General features: G+C 41.3%; 1 protein-coding gene and 1 pseudogene across 6 annotated transcripts in view; both read right to left on the bottom strand.

Moving 5' to 3' along the window:
• PRORP (protein only RNase P catalytic subunit) overlaps nt 1-18,691 on the bottom strand; it is a 140,630-nt gene that overhangs the window by 8,353 nt on the left and 113,586 nt on the right. The gene's annotated exons all lie outside the window — the stretch shown is intronic.
• LOC112128799 (large ribosomal subunit protein uL6-like) lies at nt 2,541-3,460 on the bottom strand (annotated as a pseudogene).

Here is an 18,691-nt window from a genome sequence, read left to right as displayed (position 1 = left end):
TTTGTAAATGATTAGACTAGACAGTGACTTTTCTATGTTATGACTTTATTGCTAATACTGCCTCCTTTCATTGAAATCCCCTTTTCTACTAAAGATCTGTCGATTTCTACCCTGTAGCCTACTTTCCAGTCAGTTACTTTATCCCCATTCTCTCCACTTCCCACCGGCCTCCACTTCATTGTGTGCACATGAACTCCTCAAAGGTCTAGACTTGGGTTTTAGAAATCTAGTACTTTGGTGAGCTTGCCTATACTCAATTTTTCATAAGGAAAAGTACACAAATTACTTTTATGTACCACCTATTAAACTAAGCTATAAATGGATATTACTAAGTAAAACAAAAGCTGAAAAAATTATAACTTGTATTATATAATCATGTATCAGAAATATAAAAGATCTATAATTTATAAGAATTGGTGGGCCCACAAAAATCACAAGTTGAAAGGTCTTGCAGAAATCCTTAATTTTCTTGGGTCTTGGTTGGAAAACGTATTTATTTTAGTCTAGCTTCTCTTTACTTATAAGTTCCTCCTCTGTAGATTTTCAGGACATTACTTAAAGTCCTATCATCAATAAAAGTAATTCATTTATTTAATCAGCTATCAAATATTACATTAGTACCTGTTATATCCAATATACATGTAGACTCTGACGATCTAATAATGAATTATCAAGGGCTGAATTTTTTATTTATTTATTTTTTATTTTTGAGACGAAGTCTTGCTCTGTTGCCCAGGCTGGAATGCAGTGGCGCGATCTCAGTTCACTGCAACCTCCACCTCCTGGGTTCAAACGAGTCTTCTGCCACAGCTTCCAGAGTAGCTGGGACTACAGGCACACACAATCATGCCTGGCTAATTTTTGTATTTTTAGCAGAGACGGGGTTTCATCATAATGGCCAGGCTGGTCTGGAACTCCTGACCTTGTGGTCAATCCGCCTCAGCTCCCAAAGTGGGATTACAGGCGTGAGCCACTGTGCCTGGCCAGCTGAATTTTAAAAATATTACTGTTTATTGCTTTGGACTGATATTGAATTTTTGTCCACTCCATTGCTAATCTTATTTCAGTAAGGAGTAGTTGGCTTTTTTATCCCTAATTATTAGTTCTATAATTAAGACATAGAATGGGCCGGGTATGGTGGCTCACATCTGTAACTTCGGCACTGTGGGAGGATGAGACTGGAGGACTGCTTGAGGCAAGAAGTTTTAGACCAGCCTGGACAACATAGCAAGACCTCGTCTCTATTAAAAAAAAAATTAGGCCAGGCACGGTAGCTCTCACCTGTAATCCCAGCACTTTGGGAGGCCAAGGTGGGCAGATCACTTGAGGTCAGGAGTTTAAGACTAGCATAGCCAACATGGCCCCACCTCTACTAAAAATACAAAAATTAGCTGGGCGTGGTGGTGCATGTCTGTAATCCCAGCTACTGGGGAGGCTGAGGCAGGAGAATTGCTTGAACCCGTGAGGTGGAGGTTGCCGTGAGCTGAGATCGCACCACTGCACTCCAGCCTGGGTGACAGAGCAAGATTCCATCTCAAAAAAAATGAATGAATGAATGAATGAATGAATGAATAAATAAAATAAAAATTAGCCAGGCATGGTGGCATGCACCTGTGATCCTGGCTACGTGAGAGGCTGAGGCAGGAGGATTGCTTGAGGAGTTCAAGGCTACAGTGAGCTACAATTGTACCACTGCAATCCTGGGAAACAGAGTGAGACACCATCTCTTAAAAAAAAAAGAATGGACACAACTTGTCCACTTCATGTGAGCTAACACTCAAGCAGGTAATTACCTTGAGGACACCCAACTCAAAGATTTACAACTAGTAAAATATAGTTCTTTCCTTCAAAGCTAGGAATAATGGTTTCTGTGCTCAAGCAGTTATTTCCTAGACCTCTCTATGTGTAAGGCATATGGTAGGTAACACAGCTGCAGAATTTTAAGCCATAGTCCCTGCCTTTAGTAACGGAGTACCCAATATTATTATTATTTTTTTTTTTGAGACAGAGTCTTGCTCTGTCACCCAGGCTGGAGTGCAGTGGCACAATTTCAGTTCACTGCAACCTCCGCCTCCCGGGTTCAAGTGATTCTCCTACCTTAGCCTCCTGAGTACGTTGGATTACAGGCACCTGCCACCATGCCTGGCTAATTTTTGTATTTTTAGTAGAGACGGAGTTTCACCATGTTGGCCAGGCTGGTCTCAAACTCCTGACCTCAGGTGACCCACCCACCTCAGCCTAGCAAAGTGCTGGGATTACAGGCGTGAGCCACCGTGCCTAGCCCCCAATATTTTCTTATGTAACTATCAAGACTAAGAAAACATATATGCTGGCTCTACACATATTGGATGGGTCATAAATATATTTTTTCGTTAATAAATATTTTCTGATTAGCTGAAGAATATGCCCAACATCCATTTTCATCCATCATAAAGTAGCTCATATTTGAAAACTTGAAAAATGAAAGAACAAACGACTCACAGCTCACTACCCAAAGATTGTTAATGTCTATTTACCAGTCTTTCTGTCCTGTGTATTTTTATTTTTATTTTTATTTTATTTTATTTTTCTTTCCAAATCAATAGGTCTTTTGCATCATTTAAATATCACAAATAGGTCTTAGGAATCATCCGGCATCTTGTTTCAGAAGCTGGACAACTCTTAGATCTTATTCATCAGCCGGCTGAACAGTTCCTTTTTCAGAGACATAGATACCATCCAAAAATTTCCTGATATCCTTGTTTTTAACTGTCGTGGCTTGCTGAATCAAAGCCTCTAAATTGGAAACAAGCTCAATGTCATTACCTTCAAGGATTAATTCATCTTTCTGGGCTTGAGGTACTGAACAAGCAACACCTGTTCTCATCCAAACCCTGAGGATGTATTTTTCACCCAAGAAATTTCAGATTTCAACAAGAGACCCATTCTCCTGGATAACGACATTGATGGGGAAGTGAGCATACATAGACCTCATCTTGTAATGGAAGCCCAGTGTAACACCCTTGATCATGTTCTGTACATGACTACAAATAGTCTGAACGGCAGCCAGTTCCTTTCAGTTTCCTCACCATTTGTCAACCTGGAGCCTCTTTTCTTTCTTTCCAAGAAGACTGAATCTACACTGATGTGATTGAAATCCCTCTGCAGGGTTCCTCTGGGGCCTTTCACAGTAACTGTGTGTCCCTTCAGAGCAATGTCACCATTTTCTGGAATGTTGACAGTCTGGTTGCTGAGAATGGTCTTCGTTCTCTCAGTAGACATGGCAAAGAAAGCTATTCTATGTATTTTTAAACATAATCTTATAAGCCATTTTAAAAGTTGGGCTAGTAATAAAAGGCAAACATCTATACTAGTAAACTTTGATTCATGGATTCAAATAGCTCAAAAGACATAGGCTGGGTCTGGTGGCTCAGGCCTGTAATCCCGGCACTTCAGGATGCTGAGGCAGGAGGACTGCTTGAGGCCAGGAGTTTGAGACCAGCCTGGGCAACACAGCAAGACCCCATCTCTAAATAATAATAATAATAATAATAATAATAATAATAATAATAATAATAATAATACAATTATAAAAAAATTCAAACAAAAACTATTTCTGATACTGATTGCTTAAGTTTTCAGGCAACTGGGAAAACATGGCTTAAAGATAATACAGTTGTGTCTTCATAGCTATATCCTGGTTCAGATAAATGGCCTTGAGTTTACTAATAGTACATTAAAGACTAGGGCCCAAGGAAGAGCAGAAAAGCCTATTTGAACTATTCTGGGGCACCATCTTGTGGCTGAGAAGTCTCTACTAGAAGCAGCTCTCTGAAAACAATGAAAACAAAGGAGAATAAATGAAAGACACAGGGAAAAAGATGAGTGTGCAGCATAAAAGCCCTGGCCTGAAACTCCATGACAGTCCAGCCATGAACCCACTTCCTCTGGGGTAAATTTGAAGGCTGGATCCAGTGGTCTGAGTCAGTGTCATAGGTATACTTGGAATAGTTTGTTTTTGTTTTTGTTTTTTTTGAGATGGAGTCTCGCTCTGTTACCCAGGCTGGAGTGCAATGGCACAATCTTGGCTCACTGCAACCTCTGCCTCCTGGGTTCAAGTGATTCTCCTGCCTCAACCTCCTGAGTAGCTGTGATTACAGGTGCCCGCCACAACGCCCAGCTAATTTTTGTATTTTCAGTAGAGACAGAGTTTCACCATGTTGGTCAGGCTGGTCTCAAACTCCTGACCTCATGATCTGCCCACCTTGGCCTCCCAAAGTGCTGGGATTACAGGCGTGAGCCACCTTGCCCGGCAACTTGGAATAGTTTTTTAAAAAAGACAGAAAATTCAACTTAAGATTCTATGTTAGATCAAAAGTAAAACCAGGAGGGAAAATGGAGTAGATGTACTTCTCCCTATGTCTCCCACTAAGTGCAACTAAAAACCTTGGACATTATATATAAAATAAACATAAGAAGACTTGGAAAGGTAGAGGGAAAAATGGCAAACTGGCTGGGGACCTCAGTACACAAGGACTGACACGGTGGTGAGTTCCCTGGGTTTTCTTTTTGTCACATATATCCCAGAATTGGAGCTGAAGAAGCTGTCAACCTAGAAATGCCAATGAGTGCAGACAAAAAAACCCAACCAAGGCTTGTTCTCTCTAGCCAAAAGACCAGGAAAGAGGCAGTCTTACTCAGAAAACTTGGTAAAATAACATCAGTAGACTATGATGCTGTGTATGTGTGTGTGTCTGTGTATGTATAAAACAAGTAGAGCACAATTTCTTTTTTTTTTTTTTTTTGAGACAGAGTCTCGCTCTGTCATCCAGGCTGGAGTACAGTGGTACAATCTCAGCTCACTGCAGCCTCCGCCTCCTGGGCTTAAGCAATTCTCCTGCCTCAGCCTCCCGAGCATCTGGGATTACAGGTGCCTGCCACCACACCCAACTAATTTTTGTATTTTTAGTAGAGATGGGGTTTCACCATGTTGGCCAGGCTGGTCTCAAACTCCTGACCTCATGATCCGCCCCCTTTGGCCTCCCAAAGTGCTGGGATTACAGGCGTGAACCACTGCGCCCAGCCTGATAAAATCTTTTCTTTTTGTAAAATATATTTAATATAAAATTTATGTAACATAAATGTAACATAAATGACTCATATTTCTGAGTCACAATTGTTTTTTGAATAAGGATCTAAAAAATTCCCATACATTGAAATTGCCTGGAATCTCTCTTAAGACTCTGTATAAGCTCTTTCTCCATTTATCTTTTCTCCCTTATAGTCTAAGGCATATGACTGTTCACAGAGAATTTCCTCCATTTAGATTTTCCCGACTGCATCCCTATGGTATCATGTAACATAGTCTCCAGTCTTCTATGCTTCTTGCAAACTGGTAGTTGAATCCAGAGGCTGCGTTTGGTGGTACATGCATGTAGTCCCAGCAACTTGGGATGCTGAGGTAGGAGGACTGCTTGAGCCCAGCAGTTCAAGCGTAGCCTGGGCAACACAGCAAGACCCTATCTATTGATAAAGTAAAATATTATGGTCCTGATGAAAAGGCCAGTTCATTTATCAAAGATTAAGAAGAACCTCCTCTGTAAGTCACTAGGCATGTGGTACTTGGAATACAGATATAAAAAAACAGTTATTCCAGCCGGGTGTAGTGGCTCACGCCTGTAATCCCAGCACTTTGGGAGGCCAAGGCGGGTGGATCATTTGAGGTCAGGAGTTCGAGACCAGCCTGACCAACATGGTGAAACCCCCTCTCTACTAAAAATACAAAAAAAATTAGCCAGGCGTGGTGGCACATGCTTGTAGTCCCAGCTACTCGGGAGGCTGAGGCAGGAGAATTGCTCGAACCCAGGAGACAGAGGTTGCAGTGAGCCGAGATTGCACCACTGCACTCCAGCCTGGGAGACAAAGTGAGACTCCATCTCAAAAAAACAAAAAAACAACCAAACACAGTTATCTCTAACCTCAAGGTCTTTGCAGTCAAATTAATATAATATAATGTATGCACTAAGATGGAACACAAAGGATGGGCACTTCAATCAGACTGTGGGTGAGGAGGGTGGTCAGGGAAATCACCACAGAGGAAGTGACAGCAAAGCTGAGTTTTCAGATGAACTAGCCCGGCAAGGAATGGGAATTTCCAAGAACAGGAGCAGCAAGTTGAAGGTGGAGGCTCTTTATTAGCACACTGAATTTGAGGAACTGCAAGGTGTCAAATGTGACTCAAGCAGAGGTGTAGGAGGATGACATGGGACGTGCCAGAAATAAGACTGGAAATGAATGCAAGGGTTAGATCCCAGGGGTCTTTATAAGTTGTATCAAGTCTTTTCCTGCCTGAAAGCAATGGGGGAAAATCAAAGGATTTAAAACAGGAGAGTGGGCTGGGCGCGGTGGCTCATGCCTGTAATCCCAGCACTTTGGGAGGCCAAAGCGGGCGGAGCACCTGAGGTCAGGAGTTCAAGACCTGCCTGATCAACATGGAGAAACCTCATCTCTACTAAAAATACAAAATTAGCTGGGTGTGGTGGCGCATGCCTATAATCCCAGCTACTCGGGAGGCTGAGGCAAGAGAATCGCTTGAACTCGGGAGGCAGACGTTGTGGTGAGCTGAGACTGCGTCATTGCACTCCAGCCTGGGCAACAAGAGTGAAACTCCATCTCAAAACAAACAAACAAACGAGCAAACAAACCAAAACAGGAGAGTGACATGACTTCCATTTTAGAGAGATCAAAATTGTGTACTGCATGAAGGCTGGGCTACAAAAGGGAGATCAATTAGGAGGCTTTTGCAGCAATTCAGGCAAGAGATAATGAGAAAACTGGCAGTAAAGATGAAGAGAACAGAGCTCTCTGGGAGTTAGTAAAGCAGAACTGAGCAGACATAGTCACTGACTGGTTGTGGGAAATAAGGAGAGGGACAAAGCAAGACAGATTGGACAGCTGGATAGATGATGGTACCAAGATAGAGTCTATGAGAGGAGGAGCTTTTGATATCCCAAGGTGGGAGAGATCTAGTAGGCAGCCAGTTATGTGGCTCTCTACCACTTAGGAGAGGGATCTGGGCTGCAGATAAAGATTTGGGAGTCATTCAGGGAACATGCAATGGCAGATGCCATCAGAGAGTAGATGAGCTGTAACAGGACAGGTAAAAACTCTGGAGGGAAGATAGTGGAGGAAGACACTTGAGGAATACCATTATTTGAAGGATGGAGTACAAAGAAAAGCTTGTAACAGAGACTGAAGCATGACCAAAAAGATGAAAACCCAGGAGACAGTGGTCTCTCAGAAAGAGACTATAAGGAGCATTTCAAGAAGGAGGGAGCAGCTATGTACCAGTGCTACGGGGACACCATGTCAGATAAGAACCAAAGTGTGGCCTGCAACCAAGGGGAGTCATTTTGACGATGCCAGAGGGGGCAGGAGTGAGATTTCAGTTGGTTCCCTAAATCTTATATAAGGATGCAGTTTGCTTTGCCCAGAGAGACTCTGTCCTATAAGTATAGCTCTATTTTGTCTGAGCAAACAATCAGTTCTGCTCTTCATTTCAGATACTGAGTATTGTGGCCTCTTCAAAATCCCACCTCCCAGAAGCTTCACTGCGAAGGAAGAAAGGTGTGTGTGTGCTTTCTTTCCTTCTTTCTCTTTCTTTCTTTCCTTTATTCAGTTTTCTTCTCTTCTCTTTTCTTTCTTTTTTGAAACAGTCTCATTCTGTCACCCAGGCTGGAGGACTGCAGTGGCACGAATCACAGCTCACTGCAGCCTCAACCTCCTGAGCTCAAGTGATTCGCCTCCACCTCCTGAGTAGCTGGGACTATAGGTGCACACCAGCATACCTGGCTAATTTTTGTATTATTTGTAGAGATGGGGTTTCACCATGTTGCCCAGGCTGGTCTGGAACTCCTGACCTCAAGCAATCTGCCTGCCTTGGCCTCCCAAAGTACTGGGATTACAGGCATGAGCCACTGCACCCGACCAGCAGAAAGTTTCTCAATTTTTTTAAGGATGGAAGAGACTTGAGAATATTCATATTCTGATCAGAAAAAGCAAGTAGCAAGGTAGAGGCTGAAGATATGGGCACAGAAAGGAAAACAAGGTTCCTGAGAAAGCTGGGGATAGAATCTACAGAACAGGTGGAGACAACACCTCTTGCCACTGAGATGGAAGGATAAGGGTAGGTCTAAACATAGGAAAGTCTGATTGTGTGGTTTGTGTGTAGGTGTGTGTATGTGGTATGTAGGTAGAGATGTGAAGCCATTCATCCTGATATTTTCTGTTTTCTGTGTGCAACAGGAGGCAAGTCATTGGCAGAGGGATGGTGAAGGGGGTGGAGTAGGAGGCTTGAGGGCAACAGTGCAGATGAGATATAGCTGGTGTGGGGATTGGGAGCAGGAGCTGACTGCAGACACGTAGAGAGAGCTGGACAGGGTAAAGCCCAGTCATGGTTGGAGACCAGCCACACCTACAGGCAGCAGCAGTTGGCCCAGTGGGGAGATTTACAGGGCTCAGCATCCTGCCTGCACCATGAAAGAAGGCAACTGGAAGACAGCCAGAAAGGATAATGACTACCTTATTTTTAATTTTTTGTTTGTTTGTTTTTTGTTTTTGAGACAGGGTTTCACTCTGCCATCCAGGCTGGAGTGCAGCAGTGGCACAAACATGGCTCACTGCAGCCTTGACATCCTGGGCTCAAGCCATCCTCCTGCTTCAGCCTCCCGAGTAGCTGGGACCACAGGCACGTGCCCCCACACCTGGCTAATTTTTTTCTTTTTTAGAGATGGGGTCTCACCACGTTACCCAAGCTAGACTTGAACTCCTGGGCTTAAGCAATCCTCCCTCCTCAGCCTCCCAAAGTGTTGGGATTACAGGCGTGAGATACCATGCCTGGTCATGATTGACTTCTGGTTTCATGTTAATATTTGGCCAAAATGCACTTTCTGGTAGAAACATAATTGAAATGTCAGTCATCTAATATCATTCTTCCTATTTATTTACTATTAGCAATTGGAGATACTATTCCAAATCTATATTTATATCAGTATAGGATCCATGGTTTTATATTCTGGTCCAAGGTAGGAATTCCTCAGGTACCCTCCCGCCTGCACCTGTGCCTCCCCTACCCCTCCACTATCCTTACAGTGTTATTAAAATTTGTCAAGTCATCATTAACAAAAATATTAAACAGCCAAGCGCGGTGGCTCACGCCTGTAATCCCAGCACTTTGGGAGGCCGAGGTGGATGGATCACGAGGTCAGGAGTTCGAGACCAGCCTGGCCAAGATGGTAAAACTCCGTCTCTACTAAAAATACAAAAATTAGCTGGGCGCGGTGGTGGGTGCCTGTAATCCCAGTTACTTGGGAGGCTGAGGCAGGAGAATCGCTTGAACCCAGGAGGCGGAGGTTGCAGCGAGCCGAGGTAGCTGCACTCTAGCCTGGGCAACAGAGCAAGACTCCGTCTCAAAACAAACAAACAAACAAAAAAACCCCCAAAATATAAACAACATTATTTACATACAATTTTTTGTACGGAAAGATGAAATTATCTTTGATAATTTTCTATTATTTCTCACAGCAATTTATGAGGGAAATCAGCAGTGTTTTCTCATTTACAGGATAAAGAAGGTAAAGGAAAGAGAAATTAGGGACTTAGTCTAGGTGTTCCTACGTGGTAATATAAAAAAAGGATCTTGTTTTTGCAATTGCAAACTGTGCTGCTATAAACTTGTGTGTGCAAGTATCTTCTCTGTATAATGACTTCCATGCCCATCAATCAACGAGTGGATAAAAGAACTGTGATATATATATATATATATGGAATACTACTCAGCCATAAAAAGGAATGAACTAATGGCATTTGCAGCGACCTGGATGAAATTGGAAACTATTATTCTAAGTGAAGTAACTCAGGAATGGAAAACCAATCATCGAATGTTCTCACTCATAAGTGGGAGCTAAGCTATGACGATGCAAAGGCAAAAGAATGACACAATGAACTTTGGGGATTCAGGGGAAAAGAGTGGGAAGGGAGTGAGGGATAAAAGACTACAAATTGTGTGCAATGTATACTGCTCGGGTGATGGGTGCACCAAAATCTCACAAATCACCACTAAAGAACTTAATCATGAAGCAAACACCACCTTTTCCCCAATAACCTATGGAAATAAAAAATTTTAAAAAACGAAGAAAAAATAAAGTGGAGATTGGCCACCTCCAAAAGACTAAAAAATAAATACAGGATCTCAAAACCACCTGGCTCTCAAGGCAAGTTCTCTCTGGCAATATCTCCCTCTTTTAAGGACTTTAGGAAACAAGTAGGGGCCTATTTGATAAGGTGGTTCAGGGAGGCCACGTGTCAGTGCTGAAGTACATTTCCTTCCTCAATCTACCTCTCTACCTTCTGTTCAACTTCCCTCCCTTTAATGAATCAGTCGGGGGATGGTGAGGAGAAGCTCCACTTTATCTAAGCCTTAGTTAGGAGCAGACCTCAATTCTATTCAGCTAGTCTGGCACTCCTTGGAAAATGCATCAGTGTCATTCCCTGGCAGCTTCTGATCTTATTATTCTATGTGTAAAATGAATCAATGTAAATAGCTCTTCAGGAACCGGAGGAAGTTCACAGATCCCTAAACTCAGGAATAATTTTCTCTAAAGGACCTGATGTAGAAGGGGAGTCTGATTAAAGTAGAAACTGTTCTCCCTGAAAATGGTCAGCAGCTGTTCTAAGTCCAAACTGGGAGTAGGTAGGGTGTTTGAGGAGCAAGGCACCATGCATTTGAGGGGTGTAAGACACCTTTTTTTTTCTTTTTTTTTTTTTTGAGACCGAGTCTCGCTCTGTCACCCAGGCTGGTGTGCAGTGGCATGATCTTGGCTCACTGGGTTCAGGTGATTCTCCTGCCTCAGCCTCCCGAGTAGCGGGGACCACAGGCATGTGCCACCATGCCTGGCTATTTTTTGTATTTTTTATAGAGACAGGGTTTCGCCATGTTGCCCAGGATGGTCTCGAACTCCTGGCCTCAAGTGATCTGCCCACCTGGGCCTCTCAAAGTGCTGGCATTACAGGCATGAGCCACTGTGCCCAGCCCCTTTTCTCGGATAAAACCATGTGAGCGTGCACACCAGGGAGGATGTAAAGTGATTTAGTCTTTGACCTGCCTTCTCTTTACACATTCACATAGCTATAGTTCAAAGCCTGAACTTTGAAAGGAGAGCAAATTAATTTTAAATGTATGATGATATTTAAGACAGTATCTTTAGTTATTCATAAGCTGAGATATTTAAAATTCCATAAAATATGGAAGTCCTTAAAATAACCACAGGTAACCCACATAATGTTCTGATATAAAGGATTTCTAATACCAGTTCTACAATTGTTTGGGAGACTAAAGCCAGGAAATGTACTATCACACTGGTCTTTAAGAACAACAACAACAACAAAAAAGCCAGGTAATAATTCAATTTCATTTTTTTTGGTCCTGCTCTGTTATCCAGGTGGCAGTGCAGTGGCATGATCATGGTTCACTGTGGTCTCAATCTCCCAGGCTCAAGTGATCCTCCCACCTTAGCCTCCTGAGTAGGTGGGACTGCAGGTGCATGCTATCGTACCTGGCTAATTTTTTATTTTTTTATTTTTTGTAGAGAAGGGTCTCATGATGTTGCCCAGGCTGGTCTTGAACTCCTGGGTTCAAGCAATCCTCCTGCCTCTGCTTCCTAAAGTGCTGAGATTACAGGTATAAGCCACCATGCCCAGCCCATCTTCACTTTTTATGTGATTACCTCACTAAAGATAACCTCATGGTAATTTGGGGCTTGAACTGGAATTAATTGTCCTGGGTGGGAATTTTCCTATTTGAGTCTGGCTGGATTTGAGGATATAATGGGGTTAAGTCAAAAGCAGACAGGAGAAAGCAAGAAAAGTAAATATTCTTTCATGTGCATTTATTAATTTTGACAATTATTTCCCACAGACTGAGAGAACGCAAGACCACTTTAGGGACAAAACAATGATTGATGAACTCTCTTGAGGCAGTGTTCCAGAACTCAGGATATCACAAACATAATGCCTGTAATTGATGCATTGTACTCGCCACAAAATGTACAGTGGAAAAAAACAGGGAACTCATAACTTACACTAGTCCAGTGGAGTTTTCTACTTCTTTTTATGATGCTATTACTCTCTGCAGGTTAGCTAATATCCAGTTTAAGTCTCTTCTTTGTCTTCGTTCCTCTTGTTTTTCTCTTGAGCTAAGTTTTGGGACGAGAATCCCTGTCCCAGACATAGAGTGACACTGTATTTCTCAAGTGACTGCTATATTCAACATTTTTCTGTGTACGTCTGAAAATGCCACCAAGGGGGAGAGTGCAGGAAACCTAACAAAGTTGTGGCTTGAGGCTTCTAGTTTCAAATATTCTTGTCATATTTTCATTAGCAGCCTGCTCCATTGGTGCTGCCTTGGCCTCAGTTCTACCTTTGACAGCTGTTGCTGCTTGCAGAGAGAGAAAGAGATCATGATTTATTTAAAGGAAGCTTGATCATATTGTCTTGCTGGAACTACTTAAGCGCTATATACCATACAACAGACAGATTAGCACTTGATGAAAATGAGAGAAATGGAAGATGAGAAAAGGAAACTTTCACCAGATGGTATGTAGGCTGCAAGCTTTGTAAGTCTGGTGGTGTATCCAGAGGAGAGAGGCTGAGGCTGACTGAGCAGGAGTCCTACTTCTACCTCTTTGTACACAGATCTAAAAGTATTTAATGACTGACTCACTATATAAAGCACTTTGAATCTCTTTGGAAAAAAAATGGATATATGGATATATACAAAATATTATTATTCCATTATAATGTCATAAATGATCCCACTGGTTTACATTAGACCCACCATGTCCTATATCCTGCTTTCGTCAGTCTTTGGTATTTTAGGGAGATTTCAATTATCTCATCTTGTCCTAAGTTAATGAAGCAATTCTACGGAGGAAGAGAAATCCCTTCCTGCTTTGGGAACATCCTGTCAAGTGTGGGATGTTTCCTGCTCACCACTATCTTCTCTGATGCCATTAGCACCCACACAGTCATCCAGCCTTTTAGAAAACTATTAAATCGTTGGCCTAGATGGATTTCCTTAGCTAGCTGAGAGTCAAAGCTGTCTAGAAGACAGATTTGCCTCCTGACTCATAGTGTGACTTTTCTCCAAACATTTATATGCATTTGGTCTTTTTATTTTCTCTGTAAGATATCTGTGTTTCCTCCCTATCCTGTAAGGCAAGAAAAGATAGGTATTCTGAAGACTGAAAACTGATTTCAGGAAGATTAAATTAACTTATTTTTGATATGGAAATGTCAAAATTTGATTAAATTTCCACTCTCAAAAGGTTTTTTAAAAATTCCCCCTAGGGTTCTAGGTCCAGTCCATATATAGGGAATAATTTGCTCACTCTGGGAAAGTATATGAATACTGTCAGGATCAAAGGGCTCCATTTCATGACTAGAAGAGAAAGAGTAAGATGAGTGGGGAGCTCAGAAGCTTGAAAACTTGTGTAGCCTGGCCATGGCTGCACTAATTCACACAGCTTTTGTCTTGCTACAAAGCCCCACACAGTTGTACACTATGGTTATGGATTCTGTTTTCTGGTAAAGTACTGTCTGTTCGAAATATATAAAATACCTGGCTATATAAAAAGACACCTTATAATGGGTGACTGGATGCAGAAAAAATAGTAAGAGAAAGGAAGGGAGGAAGGGAGGAAGGGAGGGACAACTTAGACATCTCCAGTTCATGTTTTAAGCAATCTATGCAGCTCTGCGGTGGAAGGACTTATACATAAATAAAACTGGATAGACACATAATAGAGACCTTTCCAACTTCTATTACTTAATAGTTCAATAATCATAATTAAGAGCACAAGCTTTGGCATCAGGCTGCCTGGGTTCAGATTCTAATTCTACTGTGTACCAACTGTGTGACCTTGGGGAAGTTACATTTCCTCTCTGAGCCTGTTTCATCATTGGTAAAGTAGAAATAATAATTGGGTTATTATGAGGGTTACTTTAGATAATGTATGTAGACACAAAGCACATGGGAAAATACTCAATAAATGTTAGCTATTACTACGCAATCGGGACTGGATTAGGGAATTTAGAGCTCCCAATCCTTACTATATTCTCCCCGCATCCAAAACAAAGAAAGAGCAAAAAAGAAAAGAAGAGAGAGGAAAGAATAAAACAAAAGACAGAGAAGAGTTTCTTCTGGCATTATCACAGATTTGGGTGGCTTTTGTGATAATCTCTGTCAACACTTGGTAAGAGTAGAACATAAACTTTCAGGTTAAGGCAAACTGAACACATGCATCTAATCTTAACCCCACTTGAAATTCCATTAAAACTATAATATAGACCTTCTAAAATCACAAATCCACAATGACTTTAGAGACAATAGCAACAAAATTTTGGAAGCTGGAAAGCAGATAAACAAGTGGTAACTGACTTTACAGATCCAACAAAGTCAAATCTGAAGAGAGGTAAGCTAAGAACCAACCCAATTTTCAAAAGACTCCAGAACTGGAAGTAAAGGATTAAGACTTAATGGAAGTGTGTGGCTGAACTAAGGAGAACTGGGGAAAACTGCTGAAGAAGGATTAGCTTCCTAGACTCACATACCCTTGCCCCCTCAGTTACATATTGCTTTTGCTGGGGTAGGAGATAGAAGTCTGAAGATTCATTATTTGAGTTTAGAGAGAGAGAACCAGAAAACAGAGAAGAAAGAATCATCAACAAAATAACCAACGAACATCTCCCCAGATAAGAAGATATCAGTTTCTAGAATGAAATAGTCTGCATGTTCAACTCAATGAATGAAAACAGACCATACAAAGTCACAGCACCGTAAAATTTTAAAACAATGGAGACAAAAAGAAGACTCCAAAAACTTCCAGAGAGAATAAAGCAGATCATATACAAAAGATAAGAAGCCAGAATGTCTTCAGACTTCAAGAGTCACACTGGGAGCATAAAACACTGCCTTCAAAATTCTGAAATAGTATTATTTCTAACCTGAGATCTATTTTCAGCTATACCATCATGTGTAAGAATAATATAAAGGCATTTTCAGACACGGAAACTCATAAAAATTTTACATCCTATGTACCCTTCTTTGAGAAGCTCCTGGAGAACTTTTCACTAAAGAGACTAATCCAAGAAAGAGGAAGACAGGAAACTGGAGTTCCAATACAGGAGAGCAGTAATGGGAATCCCCCAGAGGATGGTGAAGGGAGATCCCAGGATGATTGCTGTGTATCAGATACAGAGGGCAATTAATCCAGATTGAAAAGTGACTCAAGAGATAGCCACATTGCATACTGTCATCACCAAGATCCTCACTGCCATCACTTTATTATTTTTTTGAGACAGGGTCTCATTCTGTTGCCTAGGCTGGAGTACAAGTGGCACAATCAGGGCTCACTGCAACCTAGACCTCCTGGACTCAAGCAATCCTCCTTCCTCAGCCCCCCAAGTAGCTGGGATTACAGGTGTGCAACACAACACCTAGCTAATTTTTTGTATTTTTAGTAGAGATGGGGGTCTCACCATGTTGCCAAGGTTGGTCTTGAACTCCTGGACTCAAGCAATCTGCCCACCTCGGCCTCCCAAAGTGCTGGTATTAGAGGCGTGAGCCACTGTGCATGGCCACCATCCTTTTAACTGGAGCACAGAATGCCTGAGTGAGCCTGTATTTGGCTTGTTTTAACTGTAGTCCAGAGTTTCCATACTCCCTTACATCCCATAGTGCCTTAATCAGTGAAGACTTGCATTTTATTGAAAATGTAAGAAATTTTTGTTTTGACCTACTCCTGAAAGCTGGAGGAAAGCCATGGTGAGTTTAGAGGCAGAAAAACAGCAGCTTGTTCTGTTTGACCATATTTTCTGTTGGATGTTTTTGGGTACCTGGTCCAAACTACAGCTTTGCCAGATGCCCTGATGTGGTAAACCCTCTGTTTTGTAAGACTAGCTCTGACTTCCCCAGAAGGGGCTCCCAAAGAATAAAGCCAGATCATAAACCAAAGATCTTGCTCAGCTTATCTTCTCAAGGGAGTTTTCATCTGACAGTGACAATCTTGCCCCTTCCTCACGCAGCTAGAGTTGAGCTTACTCCTCAGTTTTTCAATCCTAAACAATGGAAAGCAAGAAAATTATTTACACAGAAGTCAAGATTATGTTACTTGACTGGGGTGGAGAGCTGGGGAAGAAGTTAGTAGGGGAAAGGAGACGAGGTTAGAAGAGGTTAAACAGGACACACAGGGAACTTCTTAACCCAACTGGTGGGTACAAAGGTGTTAGTTTTATTATTACTCTTTAAACTACACATTTACATTAAAACAGTCTTTACACGATATATTTTATGCGCACACACACAGAGGCTTTGTATTTATTAGAGAACCACATAAAATTGCCAATATTCTACCATTTTTGAGGTATAAAAATAGCAACCTCATATGTTTAAACCCAATCGTTCAGGCTCAGTAATGTACTTTGTGCCTTTGAGGCAAATTAAGAGCCGAAGTTTCCCCATGTGCAAAATGAAGTTAAAAAGAAAAAAAAGATAATATCCAAGAAGATAAGTAAACATAAGAGAAAAAAAGAATTTAAAAAAGTGGGTTTCTGCTTTAAATTATATTTAATAAACTCTCATAATCGAGTAACTCTCATATTATGTATGTAACACCATAATACCGGTCCTCTAAAAAATTAAAATGTTAGTCTCTAATGGAGGAAATTCTTTGTGTTTCCCAGAGGGAAGATTTGGCAAATATTACATTAACATAACTATAGTTCAATATAACATAACAATGAAGACTTATGAAAAGTTTTTAGAAATCCCCAAGCCCTCACATCTCCCTTACTTCTGCTTTTCTTCGCAGAAATGGGACACAGAAAGTGGAAATGGTGGGAAGCAATAACGGGGATTGATGTGAGGAATTAGAATATAAAATGAGACAAGCGTATTCACTATACTTGAATCAAGGCAGAAAAATGGATGGTCTGAGTTCGTTCTTGGTAGAAGAGCTGTTTTAAGCCTCTTTTCTTCAGGCATATAGATTAAAAAGTGACCTAAACCAAAAAGAAGAGTCTTCCATTTTTTTCACCTTTAGCTATGAGTTACTAGGCAATTATGATGTGTCAAAAGTACTTTAAATATTAATGTGTTTATACACATCACTATTTAATCCTCATAGACACCCTTATGAATTTGGTACCATTATTACCACCCACTCTTACTTCCCTTTTACTTATGGGGAAACTGAGCCACAGCAAGGTTAAGGAACTAGTTCAAAGTTACAGGCCAGTTAAGTAGCAGAACTAGGTTTCAAACCTAGGCAATTCTAACCACAAACCTACATTCTTAATCAGTCACTCTTCTTGTAGCATATAACTCTCAATTTTAACTCCTTTCTTTTTAAAACGTTCCCTTATTAAACCTGTCCCTTATTCTTTTTTTTTTTTTTAGACATGGTCTCACTCTGTCACCCAGACTGGAGTGCAGTGCTGTGATCATGGCTCACTGCAGCCTCAACCTCCTGGGCTCAAGTCATCCTCCTGCCTCAGCCTCCCAAGTAGCTGGGACCACTGGGGCACACCACCACACCTGGCTAATTTTTGTATTTTTTGTAGAGATGAGAGTCTCACTATGTTGCTCATAGGCTGGTGTCAAACTCCTGGGCTCAAGAGATCTGCCTGCCTCTGCCTCCCAAAGTGTGGGGATTATAGGCGTGAGCCACCATACCGGGCCCTGTCCTTTATTCTACAGCTAACTGCAACTATGATTATTCCAGTAACATCTTTTGCATCCTTCTTAAGTGAACTGTGGGAAATCCTTAGGTACTTTTGTTGGAAACATAACACTGTATTTCTCAGCTGGAGTGTACATGAGCAGTACTTGGCAATACACTGAAGGTACTTGAAGCCGTAGGATAAACAAGACATAACTTCCTGGAGTGACCATTACTTCAGGTTCAGTTTTTTGAGAGAAACTCCTTGTGAAAACAAAGGAAACAAACACAGATATACCATGATGTCTTTGAATGCAAGATCTGCACTAAATTTTAAGATAAAAGAAATAACACTCCAAAGACATTTTCCACTTCCCTCAGGACTATTTGCTCCAATCTTTGGGGACAGTAGCTCTTTCTCCTCTGCTGGTAAGAGCACTCTGCAAATAATGTCAGGAGTAATCACTGGATTGTAAAATATGTCAGCTAAGCACAGCACTCTACCCAGGTCAGGAACAAAGTCACAATACCAAACATGGCCCTAATCTGACTATTTAAAACTTCCAAAATATTGCACTTGGAAATACGTGAGATATAGCTAGCTAGATAGATAGATGAAAATGTAAATTTTAGAACAATATATTAATTATGCCATATTTGTGCAAAATACGTATGTATGTTTGTGCTGAAAATAGTCTTAAAAGATACACACAACACTGTTATCAGTGGTCTCTTCTGGGGAATAGAACTAGGGAGATGGCTTTCATTTTCTATCATTTGATATGATTTGACTCCCCCCCAACAATAAACATGTATACTATCTTTGTAAAGGAAGAAAAACAATACCCAAAGAGTAAAAAACACCAACAGCAGAACATACAGTAACCCCAAAGACCAAAAATAAATGAGGATCCCTAGAGATCTTCCAAGACAGTAAC

Source organism: Pongo abelii, chromosome 15 (genome assembly GCF_028885655.2).
Source record: "Pongo abelii isolate AG06213 chromosome 15, NHGRI_mPonAbe1-v2.0_pri, whole genome shotgun sequence".
NCBI classification, from domain to species: Eukaryota; Metazoa; Chordata; class Mammalia; order Primates; family Hominidae; genus Pongo; species Pongo abelii.
This window is presented reverse-complemented; position numbering and strand designations above follow the sequence as displayed.